Raw genomic sequence first — 17,411 nt, forward strand, 5'->3', positions numbered from 1 at the left:
TAGAGATTTCGCCTCCTACCTACCTGCACCCCTCCGCCTCGCTAAGATCTAAGCAATGGAAAGAACAACACGAATGACACAGGGTTTATACTGGTTCGGGCCACCGTTGTGGTGTAATACCCTACTCCAGTGTGTTGTGTGGTGGATTGCCTCTTGGGCTGATGATGATGAACAATACAAGGAAGAACAGCCTCGCGTGGGTCTGCTCTTGGCTGGGGCGATGAACTACTGGGAGGAGTTCAGTCACCCTCCTCCCTCTCTCTCTCCCTTCCTGCTTGCTTTCTCTTGCTTCCTCTTCGCCCCCTTGTTCTATGGGTGGCTAGTCCTATTTATAGAGGCCCTGGTCCTCTTCCCAAATATCGAGCGGGAAGGGAGCCAACAATGGCGGGCTAATTTGAAGGGGGACAGCTAGTACCAGCTATCCTGACAAAAGTAGTCTTCGCCTGCACAAAGCTCTGGTGGTGACGCCGTCTTGGGCTCCACAATGACCTCCGTATCGCAGTGCTCTTGCATCGAAATGGCAACCTCTGCCTGATGCCTCGGTACTCCGCGGCTACGCTTGCTCCCTTTGCACCAAAGAGGAAAGGAGGACGCTGCGCGGGCTGGCACCCGCCTGGCGCCTTTGGTCGTCATGGCTTGCGTCACGGGCACCTCGTGAGGTACCCCGCCTTGATCTCTCCGCCTCCTCGCGAGCCAGCCTGATGAGGCCGTGCCTGAGGAAGCTCCGCGTCGTCCGCCCTGCGAGGCTTGGCCCCTCGCGAGGGTCTTGGGTCTGTGTTGATGAAGATGGGCCGTGTTGGGCGCCCCTTTGAGCCACGCCACAGGACGCAGGCAGGCAAGTCTGGGGACCCCCGTTCCCAAAACGCCGACAGCCGGCCCCCAAGCCCTAAACCAATTCGGTTTGGGCCTAGGGGGGCGCGCCCCACAACTCCCTTGCTGCTCTCTATCTTTACCTAATAATAAAGCAAATTGGGTTTCTTTCGTCCGCCATGGCATTTTTCAGAAAAGTCCCTCTATTTCAGAGAATTCAACCCGCAGTCCTGTTTTAAGTTAAAACGAATCGTTATTTTCGTATTTTACCCAGAAGTCCCTATCTTTTCTTGAAATCAACCCGCCGTCCGGATTTAAGTCACACCCGAACCGTTATTTTACGTTTTTCGAAACCCCCTGATGTTTTAGGAAATTCATCTGCGTATCATATTTAAGTCAAACAAATGGTTTTTAAAAATCATCCATATCTTTTAAACGGTATCTCCGATTTGAACATGTTATATATGAAATTTGATTAGAAAAATATGTAGAATATGAATATGTACCTGTTAAATACTTTTAGATATTATATTGGAATATAATTGAGTCAAACCAAATGATTTTCTAAATTATCTGTATCTTTTAAACCGTAACTTCGATTTTAACATATTATATATGAAATTTTATTAGAAAAATCTGTGGAATCTAAATATGATGTTAATTTTACCTAATAAATATTTTCAAATATTGTTATGGAAGCAAACTTATAATTTATAGCGCAAGATCCGATTTTTTTCATACCGGCGGCGATCCAGATTGCAAATAAACACACCGCTACAACCATATACGGAAAAGAAAACATCGATAACTACACATGCATACCTCTGAAAACTGTCGGAGGGGAAAACAACAGATTTCTCATCGCGAGAGTGAGAGAAAGCGAGCGAGAGAGAGAGAGAGTGAGAAAGAGAGAGGGAGAGGGAGGAGAGAGGCAGAGAAAGACGCCTTAGGATTAACCATATTCAACACATGTTTTTTGTTGTTTTGTGTGAACATCGAGGACATCGCCCACGAGGGTGAGAAGGAGGATAAGAGGCAACACAAATATGATGCCTCGCAAAAATAAAGGAGATGGACCTATTGTGGTCTTGAGTGATGGTTGTTGAGTTAAGAGCGTGTGCTATGTTTTCTCTCCCGTTGCAACGCACAGGCTCTTTTGCTAGTTTCCACTAAGGCCCATGAAGGACCACTGATCCCCCGGGGGGTTCCGGTAACTCCCCGGTACTCTGATTTTCTCCGAAATCACCCGAAACACTTCCGCTGTCCGAATATAGCCATCCAATATAGCAATCTTTATGTATCAACCATTTCGAGACTCCTTGTCATGTCCGTGAACACATCTGGGACTTCAAACAACCTTCGGTATATCAAAACACATAAACTCATAATACCGATCGTCACCAAACGTTAAGCGTGAGGACCTACGGGTTCGAGAACTATGTAGACATGACCGAAACACGTCTCCGGTCAATAACCAATAGAGGAACCTAGATGTTCATATTGGCTCCCACATATTCTACGAAGATCTTTATCGGTCAAACCGCATAACGATATACGTTGTTCCCTTTCTCATTGGTATGTTACTTGCCCGAGATTCGATCGTCGGTATCTCAATACCTAGTTCAATCTCGTTACCGGCAAGTCTCTTTACTTGTTCCGTAATGCAACATCCCGTAACTAACTTATTAGTCACATTGCTTGCAAGGCTTATAGTGATGTGCATTATCTCTTCCGTAATGCATATATTTACCTTTTGGGGACATGTCTATATCAAATAGAGTACTAAACACACACTCACTACATGTCATCCCAGTCTTGGTACTCTTGTGGTTTCTTTTGTTTGCTCTGGCTTGTAGTCGTATCTGTTATCTAACCTTGTTTGCTTAGGTTCATTTCCTCCTAAGCCAACTCAAGACCACAAGGTAAGTATATGCATCACACTCATGTGCATGAGGACTTCTTGCTGATGTACATATTGTTTGCAAGAAAGACTCATGAGCATGTAGGTACATTTCCTATATTTACATATTTTGCTCTGATGCATATAGACAAGATACATGTAACACATTGCTTAATCTGTCATGCTATGCATTCACATGCTCTTATATTCCATATTTACATGATTGCATACATATAGGGGGAGCCTATGCATGTTACATGTCTCTCCAAAGCTTTACTTCTTATTCTCTATATCTTTATCTAAAGCTTTGATGCATGTTGTCATCAATTACCCAAAAAGGGAGATTGAAAGCACAAGTGCTCCCTGGGTGATTGTGGTAATTAATGTCAACATATCTCTTGTTGGACTAATACTTTCATCTAGCATATGTCAGATAAGTCCAACAGTGGAGTGGCATGGACTAGAGGATGTGGGACCCCTTCAAGATGATGAAGTCAAATGATTGGCTCAAGCTCAAAGCTCAGGACTCTACATTTTTCATTTTAGTGATCCAAGATCACATTGAGTCCATAGGAAAGCCAATACTATTAAGAGGGGATGAGGTGTTGCTTAATGGCTTGGTTGCTCAAAGTGCTTAGTGATATGCTCCAAAGCCCTCAACCACTCTCTCACTTCCACATTTATCCCAAACCAAAAGTCAAACTCGGCCCCACCGAAACTTTCTATCCGGCGCCACCGAGTTCTCTTGACATAGCCACTGCCAGAAACCCTAATCAATTTGGTCTCACCGATGGGATCTCGGTCTCACCGAGATGGGATTGCAAACTCTCTGTTGCCTATTGCATTAATTTCGGTCTCACCGAAATATGAAATCGGTCCCACCAAATTTGCTTGGCCAGCTATCTGTTTTTCTTATTACCCAAATCGGTCCCACCGAGTTTGTGTAATCGGTCCAACCGAGATAAGGCTTTACCCTAACCCTAGCACATCGGTCCCACCGAGTTGATCATGTCGGTCCCACCGAAAATCCTAATGTTCACATTTTGAACTAAATCGGTCCGACCGAGTTATATGATTCGGTCCCACCGAGTTTGGTGATTTGTGTGTAATGGTTAGATTTTGTGTGGAGGCTATATGTACCCCTCCACCCACTCTTCATTCGTGGAGAGAGCCATCAGAACATGCCTACACTTCCAACATACATTTTCCGAGAGAGAACCACCTACACTTGTGTTGAGGTCAAGATATTCCATTCCATCCACATAAATCTTGATCTCTAGCCTTCCTCAAGTTGCTTTCCACTCAAATCATGTTTCTACCAAATCATATGCTATGAGAGAGAGTTGAGTGTTGAGGAGACTATCACTTGAAGCACAGGAGCAAGGAGTTCATCATCAACACACCATCTTTTACCTTTTGGAGAGTGGTGTCTCCTAGATTGGCTAGGTGTCACTTGGGAGACTCCGTCAAGATTGTGGAGTTGAACCAAGGAGTTTGTACGAGCAAGGAGATTGCCTACTTCGTGAAGATCTACCCTAGTGAGGCAAGTCCTTCGTGGGCGATGGACATGGTGCGATAGACAAGGTTGCTTCTTCGTGGACCCTTCGTGGGTGGAGCCCTCCATGGACTCGCGCAACCATTACCCTTTTTGGGTTGAAGTCTCCATCAACGTGGTTTTACAATAGCACCACCTATCGGAACCATGCCAAAAATCTGTGTGTCTCCAATTGCGTTTGCACACTCCAATCCCATCCCTTTACATTCTTGCAACTTGCACGATTTACTTTCCGCTGCTCATATACTCTTGTCATGCTTACTTGATATGTATTGTGAATGTTTAAACTTGTGCCAAAACTCCACTTCAACTTAAAAAAATTAAAAACTGTAACTTTTCTTGCTAAGAGTCTATTCACCCCCTCTAGACACCTCTTCCCGATCCTTTCAAGCGCGCGCTTGCACCACGCGATGGCGCCGAGCCTGCTTGGTCTGCCAGCCACCGTGCGCCGGGCGAGGAGCCGGGGCGCGGGAGGGCCCCGCCACCTCGCCTCCATGAACCACCGGGCCGAACGGGGTACCCAAGATCTAGGGGACGATGATGGTGGACCAGAGCTGCGGCCGCGGCGGTGCGGGGGAAGGGAAGGAAGGCGGGCACTCCACGCGGGGCGGAGAGGCCATGGGAGCATTAGAGTCGGACGAAAACAAGCCAGAGAGAGACCCTAGATGCCATGGAGCGCGGGGAGGTGGGTGCCGCCTCCGGAGTGGACGACGGTGAGAGGGGTGGCCGCCGACGCCGGAGTGGTGACTGGCGCAGCGCGCGGGGGAGAGGGGGTTCGCTAGGGATTTCCCTTTTCTGAGCTTGCATGTCCGTCGCCTTCAGCCCCCTGTTTCCGACGGGGACGCGAGAAAGGCGAACACACGCGCGCGCGCCACGGCGGGGATAGATACTTGCGCCGACCTCAAGCCGCCAGCTTCCAGGGCACTCACCAGCGAGGGGTAGGAGGAGGAGCGGCGTGCCACGGCAATGTTTCTCGCGCGCGCGGTCAAGAGGCGGCGATGGCAAGCGGGGAGGGCCTCGTCGAGATCCGCCCCCGCGACCTCCAGTTCCTCTGTAAGTATCCAGTTCAGTCCCTTGCTCCTCCTCCTCCCCTACCCTCCCGATCCCTCCGCGGCTGGATGGACGGAGCGTGCCGTAGCGCATAAAATCGGTGGTAGTCTCAGTGCGGCGCGCTTGTGGTTGTGAGTGACGCGTCGATGCTTCGGTTTGCTTTGCTCATGGCGCGGTGTGCCCCTGATCAGCAGCCAGTCCAACTCCGTAGCTGATCAGCGGGTCATGTGTTATTCTTGTCTGTTTCCTGTTCTCTCTCGCTTGTGTTGGACTGGGAAACGAGCGAGTGGGTTTGTGTGAGGTTTTAAATTATAATCAGCAGTGAACTTAAATCAAAATGTAGTTCGGTTTTTCGGTTTGAACCATGGAATGCATCATTGTATCCGCTAGTTTTTTACTCAAATTTTCTCTCACTGTTTTAGTAATGTTATGGGTTGCTTAAATTTCGAGAATTAGTAAGTGCTCCAAAAAAGTTAATACAATAATGTTGCATTATTCTCCCATATTAATCCAGATGAAACTACAATACTAGAAATAATGCTTAGTTTAACATATTTGCTAAAGCACATCTAGATGTGCTCTAAGTATTGAACATCTAAGTCATATGTCATTGATTTTACGCAAAGATTTGTGCAAGCATTTTCTTTTGTCTTTTTCCTTTTTCTTTCTAGTTTGATTGAGTCACTTAGATATGCAATAACTAGAGCACATCTAGTTTAATTAGAAATTTATGGCCTAACTGTGGGCATTAACATTTATGTAACATGATACATAAGGAAGCGATTTCGAGATGTAATTCCTCATATGAAGTTGTTACTTTATTAGTAGGTTGTGCCATTTATCTTTCTAGTCTGTGGCTGAGGACAGATTGAAATTTTGGTATGACCAAGTCAACACCATGGACCAAAAACTATACGGAAAAAAGTTAGTGACAAGCAGTACAATCTTTTATTTGCTAAGCAGCATTTCAGCTAGCGCAATGTCTTGGTGAATCAATCATACATTCATACTAAACTCCATCTATGATGTGTCACCAGATTAAGCCTGCCACTGTAGCTCCTCCGCCCCTGTTCCTGGTGGAATTACTGTGGCAGCAGTGTGGCCGGTTGTGACTTTTGAAGATGTAATTTCCATAGCATGAGTGGTGTTCTTAAGTTTGCTGCATATGCTGTGCATTTGGTGAATTGAGATTTCTACATTCCGTGCGTGTTTGTTCACTATACTTGAAGCTGTGTTCATTTTACAATGGATTAAGCTGTCCTGGGAGATAGGACTAGGCTAGTTACTTCCGTGTTTATACCAAACATGTTATATCTCTGATTCCAATAGATCTTGCAAGATTGTAACATCCCAATTTTCAATTTGGATATTATCATTTAGATCATGCATTTTTTCACATTTGTTTTATTTGAAATTCTTGATCTTAGAAACCTTAAGCAACTCAAGGACCAATTGAGAGAGTTGGAGGTTTTCTCAAAAATCCATTTTTGAATTTTCAAAATTGGCAAATTGGATCAAAGTGATTTATTCAAAATATTTTTCCAATTATTTCAAATAAATAAAATAAAGAGAGAAGATAAAAGGACTTCTTCAAAAACAGCAAAGAAATATTGGAAATTAAATTTTGAATAAAAATATATTTTATTTGATTTTATTTACAAGTTTATTTATTTTTATCACCACTAATAATTTTATTTTTATTTTAGGCATTTAGGCCCAGAAAAATGTTCACCTAAGCCCATTTAATTAGGAGGGACTATGTGAATTTTTCTGGAATTTTCAAAAATATATTTATTATGTTTTTCGTATCTCTAGAAAAAATATTGTTTTAAAAAAGTTTCGGGCCGACTGAACTGCGCCGCGCCCAGCCCAGCCGGCCTAGGCCGCCAACGCCATCGTCCCCTAGCCGTACTCCAGTTGGAGACCGCCGCCACCTTGCCTTCGCCCCTCTCCCAAGCCGCCACACCCCCTCCCCTCTTTAAATAGCGCCCCGACCCCCCTCTTTTCCTCAACAGCCGCAGCCGCCGGACTTAGCGCCGCCGCCTCGCCTCACCCGCGCTGCACCGCTTGCCGCCGCTCGCGCCACCGTCGCACTTCCGAGCCGCCACCGGCGACGACTGCCACCGCCGCCCGCGCCAGGCCCCGTAGCCGCCGGAGATCTGCTCGCCGCCGCCGGATTTCCCGCCGACATCGAACCGCCGTGGACCTGTAAAACCGCCGCCCCGGTCTGATTCGTTTTTTAGTTTCGATTTTTCTTTTAAAACTTGATTTAGTATTTATTTTAGTTATTTAGTGAACTTTCGTTCATTTAGGTTCTGTAGTGAACAGATTCGTTAGATTTGTTTCGGTAGTGAACGTTCGTTCGGTAGATTTTTCTTTTTATTTTAGTTTTCTGCCAAGGACCCAGATGCGATTACTTTTCTTATAGATTAGCCATTGTTTTTCAAATGATCACAACTTTTTGCTCGTTTATCCAAATTCGATGAGACCAACGCCAAATTCTTCGTTATAATCCCCTCTATCCAGATAACCAACTTAACAATATTTTTGAAAGTTTAAAATTTGATTTCAAACAGATTTAAATTTGAACTTCTTTTGATCATAACTTGAGTTTCGTAACTCCGATTTGGTTGATTCTTTTTGCAAATCGAAGCTCTTGACCTAAAATTTCTGTTAAGATCTAATCCACATAATTTAGGCACTATTAGAAATTATTTTCTATTTGAAAAGTCTTATTCGCTTAATTCTGAGTTTTCTGAATCTTTTTCTTTGGTTTTCATTGCATCTTATGCTTGAGTGCTTATGTATGTTATTATTTGTCTACGGTAGATTTTCTGGAGTACGAAGCTTGCTACTACGAATCTCTAGGGTTTTCCAATCGTCAACAAGGCAAGCTACACTTTGATCATACCCTTTTATACCAAGTTTTTATGCATTAGTTTCAGCCCTCAAAGATTGCATGAGTTGGATTGGGAACATGTGGTTATGCTATGTAGTTCATGAGGTAGGAACCTATTACCTTTGATCACCCCGGGAATATACGTTATGCTCATATTGCTTAGCCATACTCGTAGACGGGGATTGGTATGTGAGAATCATGCAAGTTGTGAGAGTTAATAACTAAGGATAACTTAAGGTGGAAACTTTAATACACATCTGCGTGGAATGGTTGCGGGCACCTGGTGAATCTAGTGTTATCCTAGGAGATCCTGGAGTACCTGTGTGATCATCCTATGGAATGCCACCCAGGCTCAAAGGGATCATATAATTGTTTATGCCTAGAAACTTCCGTGTGCAGCCACAAGACATTATGGGCTCTAGCATAGTTGAGTAAGTTGTGTGGCCTCTTTCACTGGTGGACTAGCAGATGTAGGGGAAAATAGGTGTACCGGTCTACCCAGAGTAAAGAGTTAATTCTTCATGAAGATCCTGTCTCGATCTTCTGATCATGGAGGTGGTTGAGTCTTGTGGGGAAAAGTGTGCAACCTCTGCTGAGTGTACAAACTAATCATGATTAGCCGTGTCCCCGGTCATGGACAATTTGGATATCTAGAAGTGAATTATTTGTTGAGCTCATCATTCTGTTTAATGAAATTGTTGGGTTAATATTTTGTACATAGAAATTTGGGATTGAGTTGGAGGAACTTTTATTATGTGGATAATTTAACTTGGTAGTAAATAAAATTTATTGCTTTGTTGTAGGAAAAAAATTAGCTTTATGCAAAAATTTAACTTAGAGCCTCCACCAGCCAAATATGTGTCGGAGTAAATAGCCATGGGTAGCCTAGCCGGCTTCCCCTGGCCCTTCTGAAAAAATTACGAGCCCGTCCGGCTCTCAAGAATCCAAGACATGGAGCCGCCTTCCCCTTGATGGCTGCCATCCAGGCCGGCTTTCGGAAGGCGGCCTGAGTTTAGCCCTCATGAAGAAAGCCACGAGAGGGCCGACTTCGGGAAGCCGGCCACGAGAAGGCCGACTCCAAGAAGCCGGCTCCCATAAAGCGGTCGAGACCGTACCCTCAAAGTTTGCACCCACCTAACGGCGGTGCGACGGGGCGTGGCTACAGTGAAGCCTGCCACCCCCGAATCCCGGAGCACGCCTGGCACAGTGCGCCGTACGGAGTAGGCATGACCCGTCCGGCGCGGCACTGTTGCCATGTTGACCTCGGTGTCACCCACGACGGGCCGCCAGCGTGGCCCACAGATGGTGGGCCCCTTCGGGCAGAGAGACGCCCCAAGGCCGCCACGCCTCCAACTAGTCGGCCCAAGACAGAGCCGGCTCCCCGCAGCCGGCTTGCCGCTTCCCTTGAAGGAGACGCCCCATTAAGGAGACAAGACGCGGTGAGGCTACAGCGATCGCCCGACGGGCGGCGGCACTGTAGCCGCGCCTACCACGACGAAGCCCACGTCACCAAGATGGAGCCATAGTAACCAGCCGCCGACCAGGCCCTGGACAGTGGGGCCTGCCTGTCGACCAAGGGGCCGGTAGCCGGCGGGACCCACCTGTCGGCGGGCCCCAGCAGCCGGCGCAGAAGCCGGCGAGTGCAGTCACAGACGGCTGGGCCCCGCGCCCAGTTGGATTACCATTGTACCCCCGGGGGGTAGGCCTATATAAACCCCCCGGGGCATCCATGCAAAGGGTTCGACCCCCTGCTAGTCCCAGACACCACACAAGGAGAAGAAGCAGGCTAGCCGTGCCCTTCTTCCTCCTCCCACCAAACAGCTCAAGGAGCATTGTGTAGCTACTTGTTCACCTAGTGATCATGCGGAGACCCCGCAGAGCAGCAGTAGGGGTGTTATCTCCACGGAGAGCCCCGAAGCTGGGTAAGATTCGCCGGCGTGCATGTCTTCGCCTTATCCCGTTTCCAGGCACCGGCGATGTCTTACTGGCTCCCACAATGATAAGCCACCCGTTAGCATATGTCGCACCTACCACCCGACAATATGCATTTAGTGATAGTTGTTATTCATCATTGCTCTATAGTGTGATCTTGCCAGCATATTCCATGTGCTGACCTACACGGCTGCAACGTCTCATGTTGCAAAAATTTTAGACAAGGAGTAAGGTGCGATAGGTCGTTGTCGTGCACTCAGCTTTGCCATGCAGTTGGATGGACTCATTTATCTTCAAGCAGTTATTTAATTTAGTTGGCCTTCAGCCATATTTATGTAATAAGTACTCTCTATGATACTCTCGGTGTAATAAGTGTGTGATTGAACTCTTCTATAAATCCTCGAGTATTGTGTGTGTCAGCATACCGATCCAGGGATGACACTTAAGCACAGAGACTTCGATCCATTGGGATCGAGTCGCTACAAAGATGATCTGAGTAAATGCCTTCTCCGCCAATGACAACATATATTTAACTGACTACACGTGATTCTGTTAGATCTTGCACTAAATGGGAATGTGTTGCCTTTTATTCTTCCCTGTATTAGGAGTTTGGGACTGTGAGATACCGAGGTCCCATCCCCTTATCCAAATTGATCTGTTGCATGTGCACGGTGAACGTTTGAAACAAAACTTTATTTTCTCCATTGGAATTTCCATACCATTTATTTTTATTTATGTAGTAATCTGGATGCATTCTTTACATATTTTTTATATTATATCTTTTTTTCTTATTGACAGTTGAGGTGAGAAGCAAAGTTCATGTTCTATACATCTTGTGAACAGAACAGATGAGTATGTTGCATTCAAGGTTGGCATGCAATTTGTACTTATATTTATGTTTATGTGTGGCCTTTTTGTCATAATGGTAACATATGATGCACAAATATGCTGGACAGCTGTCATCTAGCTTTTGCACTTAGTTATTGCATAGATATACAATCAGCAATGCACTAGTTTATTACTTTAGTGATCTAAATGATCTTATGTTAGTTTACAGAGGGAGTACTTGACATAAGGAAGAATACAATACATCATAGCATCTATTACTGATCGGACATTTTGACCAGGTTAGAACAACTTCCCCAAAAAGATATTGTGTTCTACCAAATATTGGAGTTATTCTTCCAAGGGAAACTATAGTTTTATAGTTGTGTGTAGTCTTCCACTGGCCGATCGACTGGAAGGTATGATTATTTTGAATTGATTTAGCACTGTCTTGTGTGTAGTTCTAGATTTACACATCAAATTATTAGTGAGCAGTGAAAAGATGAATGCTAACAACATGTTATGGTTGAATCAAAGTATTGAAATCCCTCATGGTACAGACCTTCGAGTACAAAGAGAAAGTAGGAAACTAAAGAACTTGCATAACTTATTGCGGGAATGGAAGACAATTCTTAATGCTCTTAGGAGATGCATTTATTGACTCCTAAAGAATACCATATGATATTAATTAGTTTTCAGTAACAAGATTATGACATTTATTGGACTCCGAAGATTACATATGAAATTAACTGATTCTAGAAATACATCATTGGACAGTAATGGTTGCAAAGCACCAACTTATGTAACTCAAAGTTGATATAGTTCTAAATACTGATAATGGTGGTTTACCAAATTCAAAATTGATCCCAATCAGATATTGTGCTCCTGATGTATCCTCCTTTTGTCTGTAGATGATCTGAGTGTATGTCATTAAAAATAATTTTCTGCCCCTTCTCGTGAAATTGATAGATATAATAGCAACTTAAAATCATATCTACCATCACAAATTCTCTTGTCCACTCATGTGATTCATTCATGATCAGCTGGCTCCTGGTGTATTACTTCTTGTATTGATCCAATGGAGATAAGCTTGCTTTGAGGAAGAGAGAAAACATATTTTCAGTGTTCATATTCTTTGGTTAGTTTTAGGTTTTTGTAGCTTAAATTACACTTCCTTTTAAGTATATGTTTTGTTAATTCACTGCCAACTGAATTGTAGTTACTATGCAAAACAAAAGACTACTGCACCAGGTATAGAAATAAAAGACAAGTTTCTTGTGCAAACCACAGCTTTTCCTTCTGGTATAACTAATGAAGGCATCCATCCTGCTTTTTTAAGTTCTCGCTACACAGTAATTTATGTTCTGTTTGTGATGTTGTCTTTGGATCTTCCATTCCTAGTTTTAATCTGCTTGCTTTCCTCTATTCCTGTTGTAGTTCTCCAAAGAAACCATAAGATATGTCGAGGAGAATAAGCCGAGAGTTGTCCATGTTGATGCAACTCGGTCTGAAGCAGAGCAACTCATCAGTGGAATTGTGCCAAGACTGCCATTGAGGTTCCCGTGGGAAAAGAGACATTGAATATTGTGAATGGAGTACCTAATGTGGCGAACCAAGTTCCCTCCCTAAGAGAATCTCCAGCTATTTTGAATGAAATTCGTGTCCTTGTAAAAGGAACTCCCGCTCTTTTGAGAGATTTCCCTGTCCCGTTGAAAGAAGCTCCAGGTACTTCATCAAACCCATCCATTTGAAAGGAACTCCTATTAGTTTTGTAGAAACTCAGTTTTCTTCAATAGAAAGGAATACAACCTTAAAAGAAACTCCTACTATTCTGAGAGATTTCACAATCACGTTGAAAGAAGCTCCAACTACTTCAGCAAAATATGTTACTCATTTGAATGGAACTCCTACTGATTCTGTAGAAACTCAATTTTCTTCAACAGAAATGAATATGTCCTTTAAAAAAGCTCCTGCTATTTTGAGAGATTTCCCAGTCCCATCAAAGGAAGCTCCAGCTACCTCAGCAGAATCATATATCCATTTGAAAAGAACTCCTATTGTTTCTGTACAAACTCAGTTTTCTTCAACAGAAATGAATATGGCCTTTAAAAAAACTCCTACTGCTCCGAGAGATTTCCTAGCCCCATTGACAGAAGCTCCAGCTGCTTCAACTGAATCTGTTATTCATTTGAAAGAAACTCCTACTGATTTTGTAGAAACTCAATTTTCTTCAACAGAAATGAATACGGCCTTAAAAAAATTCCTCCTGTTCCGAGAGATTTCCCAGTTCTGTTAAAAGAATCTCCAGCTATCCCAGCAGAATCTGCTATCCATTTGAAAATAACTCCTACTGTTTCTGTAGAAACTCAATTCTCTTCAGCAGAAATGGATACAACCTTAACATAAGTTTCTGTCTTAAGTGATATACTACTTGTCAACACAGAGAATCTTCATCCATATCACGTAGGTTTCGAATTCTCACTTATGTTGCATTTCCTTTTGCCTTTGCTTACCGAAAAAGACTTTCGCCCTGCTTTATAAATAAAGCAACCACTGAGCACAAAGTTATCAAGGTACCAACCAACCAAGCACACACACACACACAAAGCCACCATAGGCAGGTCCGACGAACACACACAGATGAAACCCAGGTTCAGCTGTGGCCACAGCACAACAAGCCCAACACCGGCGCATGACACACACAACAAACACAGCGACGGTGGTGAGGTGGAGAAGATTTAATCTGGCTCCGGTGGTGGTGGGGGAAGCGGTGGGGCCATCCGGAGAGCCATCAAATGAAGCTGGGTGATGATGGAGGTGATGGCGTCTCTCTCCCGGGGACGGCTAAGCGGCCGCCAAAGCTGCAAGTAACCAGACCATTTAAACAAAGCGTCAGTAGCACGACGAAGAGGAATGCACTGAATCACAAGCTTATTCCTAATAGCCCACAGCGTCAAGGTTAGCACCCCGATGATCAGCCACCTAATGTGGCGAACATAGGGAGCTAACGCCTGGAGTTCCGCAAAGAGAGAGGGGAAGTTGTTGTAGTCCCAGCTTCCACCCACTATTTTGCGGAAACTACTCCATAGGAACTGCGCAGACACGCAGGTGAAGAAGATATGGTTCGAATCCTCTTCAGGCCCGCAGAGCGGGCACCACCCATCACCTGGGCCATTGCATTTCAGGACCTCCATGTCGGATGGGAGCCGGCCGCGAATCCATTGCCACAAGAATATCCTAATCTTCAAGGGGAGCCGGATCTCCCAGATGGTGGTGAGCGCCTCATGACCCATCGATGGTGCGATGGCCTGGTATAGAGACTTAGTGGAGAATTGCCCAGATGGCTCTAGACGCCACCTGGCATGGTCATCTTCTAACTCAAGATCAGGCTTGTCTAGCGCGATGCATTCCAGCAGCTCATGCCAATCAGCATTATCAGCCGGGCCAAACGCTCTCCGGAACACGAGTTGCCCTAAGTTAATAAGGGCCGCCGCGATCGAGATCCGCAGGTCAAACACGATGGAGAACAGGTCAGGAAAACGGGCCGCGAGGGGCAAGTCCCCAGCCCATCTATCGAACCAGAACATCATGACGGTGCCCGATCGAACCTCAATCGAGGTGCCAATGCGGAGGATAGGAAGGAGCTGAATGATGGATTGCTAGAACTGGGAGCCTCCAGACCGCTGTCAGAAGGCGAGAGGCTCGCCACGAAAGTATTTCTGCTGAATGAGATGAAGCCACAGGTCACCCTCTCTGTTGGCAATCCGCCACAACCACCTCGTTAGGAGGGCTATGTTCATGCGTTTGGAGGACATGATCCCGAGACCACCCTGGTCTCGCGGTTTACAGATCTCCGACCAACGAACCATGTGGTATTTCTGCTTATCGCCCTCGCCGGCCCAGAAGAAGCGCCCCTGAACTGTGGCAATCTCATGATGCAGAGTCTCGGGAAGGATGAGAAGCTCATGATGAATGTCGGTGTTCTGGGAATAGGGGTCCCCAGACATGCCTGCCTGCGGCTCGCTGCGTGGCTAAGCCAACAGGCCATATGACCCATCTTCATCAACATGGCATCCAAGAACCTCGCGAGGGGCCAAGCCTCGCAAGGCGGACGACACAAGACCTCCTTTGGAGTGGCCTAGTCAGGTAGGCTCACGAGGAGCGGAGATATCAAGGCAAGGCAAACCTCACGAGGCTCTCGTGATGTGAGCCATGACGATCGGCACCAGGCGGGCGCCAGGAGGGTGCCAGCGCGCACATCATCGTTGTTTCCTCTTTGGTGCTAAGGAGGCCTGCGCAGGCGAGGAGTACCAAGGCATCAGGCAAAGGTTTCCATATCAGTGCAACAAGGCCAGGACCAGAAGGACGACAAGATGGAGGTCAACGTGGAGCCCAAGACGGCGTCACCACAGAGCCTTTCATAGGCGGAGACCGCCTTTGTCAGGATACCTTGTACTAGCTGTCCCCCTTCAAATTTTCCCGCCGTTGTTGGCTCCCTTCCCGCTCAATATTTGGGAAGAGGACCAGGGGGATAGGCGGGAACGTGTTGTTCTCGCTCGCCCTCCTCATGGCGATGAAGGCCCTGTAGGGGGCGGGCACGCCCGCGACGACGGTGCCGAGTTTGCTCTGGAAGAACTCCCCCCAGAGCTCCAGCGTGGGGAGCAGCCCCAAGAAACCTTCGCAGAGGGAGACGAAGGCCGATAGCAGCATCACTGCATTGGGCGTGAGGTGATGCGGCTGAAGGTTGTAGAACTCAAGGAAGGAGCGCAAAAATCCGCTCGCCGGAAGGCCGAAGCCGCGCAGGAAGTGCAAGCGGAAGACGACCCGCTCGCCCTCCTCCGGCGCCGGCAAAATCTCCGTCTTCGGCGCCAGGCGGACCCGCACAAGGTTGGCGTCGGGCAGGCGCCGAGTCTGGCGGAGGAACTCAACGTGGTCCTCATGGACGTTGGAGCCGTCCCACGAGCTTGACAGCGCCATGGGAGCAAGACGATGTGGAGGCGCGGCGGCGCTGAGACGGGAGGCTGCGGCGGCAACAAGAGGAAGAAACGAGGACGAGGAGGGGCGGAGCGAGAGAGAGCGTGCGAACCTCTGTCGCTCCCCCTCCTCCCCCTACTTATAGGCTCGCGTGGCGGAGCCGAGGAGGCGCGGCGTGGGGAAACGTGGGGATCGATCGTGCCCACTCCCCCATGTCCCGCGATTATTGTGCCTTAACGGCGAAATAAAACCGCCGCGGGAAGGCGAGCGGCCCATGTGGGCCACAGAAGATCCGCGCTCGGACCAAGGCCTGCGAGTGGCGGGCCCGGGCCTGCGGCGGCGTCCCGTCGTGCGCGTGCGCTGGCAGGGTCTCGCTGCCACGTGGCCGTGGGAGGGCCCGCGGACAGCACGCACGTCGACCCCTTTCCCGCCTGCAAGACGCCGAGCTCTCTGAAGTCGGCATACACCCGCAAAGCCGGCTCTTCAGGATGGGAAGCTGACCAAGCTTCTCGTCCCTTTGCTTGCCTCGGAGCTCGATCAGCTTCGGGGAGTACTGTCGGAGTAAATAGCCATGGGTAGCCTAGCCGGCTTCCCCTGGCCCTTCTGAAAAAATTACGAGCCCGTCCGGCTCTCAAGAATCCAAGACATGGAGCCGCCTTCCCCTTGCTGGCTGCCATCCAGGCCGGCTTTCGGAAGGCGGCCCGACTTTAGCCCTCATGAAGAAAGCCAAGAGAGGGCCGACTTCGGGAAGCCGGCCATGAGAAGGCCGACTCCAAGAAGCCGGCTCCCATAAAGCGGTCGAGACCGTACCCTCAAAGTTTGCACCCACCTAAGGGCGGTGCGACGGGGCGTGGCTACAGTGAAGCCTGCCACCCCCGAATCCCAGAGCATGCCTGGCACAGTGCGCCGTACGGAGTAGGCATGACCCGTCCGGCGCGGCACTGTTGCCATGTTGACCTCGGTGTCACCCACGACGGGCCGCCAGCGTGGCCCACAGATGGTGGGCCCCTTCGGGCAGAGAGACACCCGAAGGCGGCCACGCCTCCAACTAGTCGGCCCAAGACAGAGCCGGCTCCCCGCAGCCGGCTTGCTGCTTCCCTCGAAGGAGATGCCCCATTAAGGAGACAAGACGCGGTGAGGCTACAGCTATCGCCCGACGGGCGGCGGCATTGTAGCCGCTCCTACCACGACGAAGCCCACGTCACCAAGATGGAGCCACAGTAACCAGCCGCCGACCGGGCCCTGGACAGTGGGGCCTGCCTATCGACCAAGGGGCCGGCAGCCGGCGGGACCCACCAGTCGGCGGGCCCCAGCAGCCGGCGCAAAAGCCGGCGAGTGCAGTCACAGACGGCTGGGCCCCGCGCCTAGTCGGATTACCATTGTACCCCAGGGGGGTAGGCCTATATAAACCCCCCGGGGCATCCATGCAAAGGGTTCGACCCCATGCTAGTCCCAGACACCACACA

The 17,411-nt window shown here is 47.8% G+C and overlaps 1 pseudogene; it reads left to right on the top strand.

Moving 5' to 3' along the window:
• The first annotated feature begins 5,263 nt into the window (after window positions 1–5,263).
• Window positions 5,264–13,512, top strand: LOC147991493 (uncharacterized; annotated as a pseudogene).
• The last annotated feature ends 3,899 nt before the right edge of the window (window positions 13,513–17,411 follow it).

Source organism: Triticum urartu, chromosome 1A (genome assembly GCF_056163025.1).
Source record: "Triticum urartu cultivar PI428250 chromosome 1A, HENAU_Tu73, whole genome shotgun sequence".
In the NCBI taxonomy this organism is placed as follows: domain Eukaryota; kingdom Viridiplantae; phylum Streptophyta; class Magnoliopsida; order Poales; family Poaceae; genus Triticum; species Triticum urartu.